At 43.4% G+C, this 1,008-nt stretch overlaps 1 pseudogene; it reads right to left on the bottom strand.

Moving 5' to 3' along the window:
- Positions 1 to 303: 303 nt before the first annotated feature.
- Positions 304 to 781, bottom strand: LOC115933997 (group 10 secretory phospholipase A2-like; annotated as a pseudogene).
- Positions 782 to 1,008: the final 227 nt, after the last annotated feature.

Genomic DNA, 1,008 nt, shown 5'->3' with positions numbered 1-1,008 from the left:
GTTTATTATAGAAGAAAAGTGCCATTTTCATCACACATAATATCAAGATTATCAACGTGATTTATGATGGTTGATATTGACCTTGATCACTTGGTTGGGTTACTGTTTCTTGAGTGTCCCTATCATAAAAATACTCACTTAAATTTCCCTCTTCTAACTGTACTCCTTGGATGGAAGTTCCTTATACATAGCCCTTAAGGAGTGGCAAGTTTTGCTCCCCCTCCATTAGGGTGAAGTATCAATATAATACTTTTTCATTAGCGAGAAGGAGTTTTATTTCTTTGTGCAAAGGAGCATTTTAAGTCAAGCTAGCCAGTCGCATTTGGGCGAGTCCTGCTTTCACAGAAACTAGGGGTAGAAGAGGTACTTTAAGTTGTACTCAGTTCGGACTAAGCAGTTAGCAATCTCCTGGTCACACTTGCACAAGAGCTTTTGGCATTTGTTCTCTGCTGGTCCAGTCAATGGCATCCCGGTGCTGGCCATGGCCTCCCAGGCCACAGTAGCAACTGTATTTCATATAGGTAAGTGGGGTTCAGGAGTCAATACAACCCACAGTTCCTGCCAGTTCCAGGATCCCACGTCGGTGCACGTGTGACCTCTTGGAGGCCTGGCGGGACCCAGGGCCAGGTCCCAACAGCAGCAGCAGCAATGACAGCAGTGGCAGTAGTATTAATAACATGACTGGCAGGCACAGAGGTAGCAGCCCAGTCTGACAGTGGGAGGTGTGGAACGGTGTAGCTGGGCCAGTGTAGTCACCAAGCCTGGCCGACCTAGTCACCATATCAGTATAATTTATTTGGAATTCTTTTTTTGTACTGAATATTTGTTTCTTTTCCTGCGTTTATTAACTTATTTAATCATATATTTATATCAGATCTGAGCTCATGGATATGCGTTTTATACTCTGGGCTCTAATCCAAAACTATTTATTTCATTGCTTAAATCCTTCTAGCTTTGGCCATTGGGAGCTTTTTGGTCCTGAGCCCCTTTGAGATACTCTCATTAATT

The sequence above is a fragment of the Gorilla gorilla genome, chromosome 2 (assembly GCF_029281585.2).
Source record: "Gorilla gorilla gorilla isolate KB3781 chromosome 2, NHGRI_mGorGor1-v2.1_pri, whole genome shotgun sequence".
In the NCBI taxonomy this organism is placed as follows: domain Eukaryota; kingdom Metazoa; phylum Chordata; class Mammalia; order Primates; family Hominidae; genus Gorilla; species Gorilla gorilla.
The sequence above is the reverse complement of the archived record's forward strand: the minus strand, read 5'-3'. Positions and strand labels throughout refer to the sequence as shown.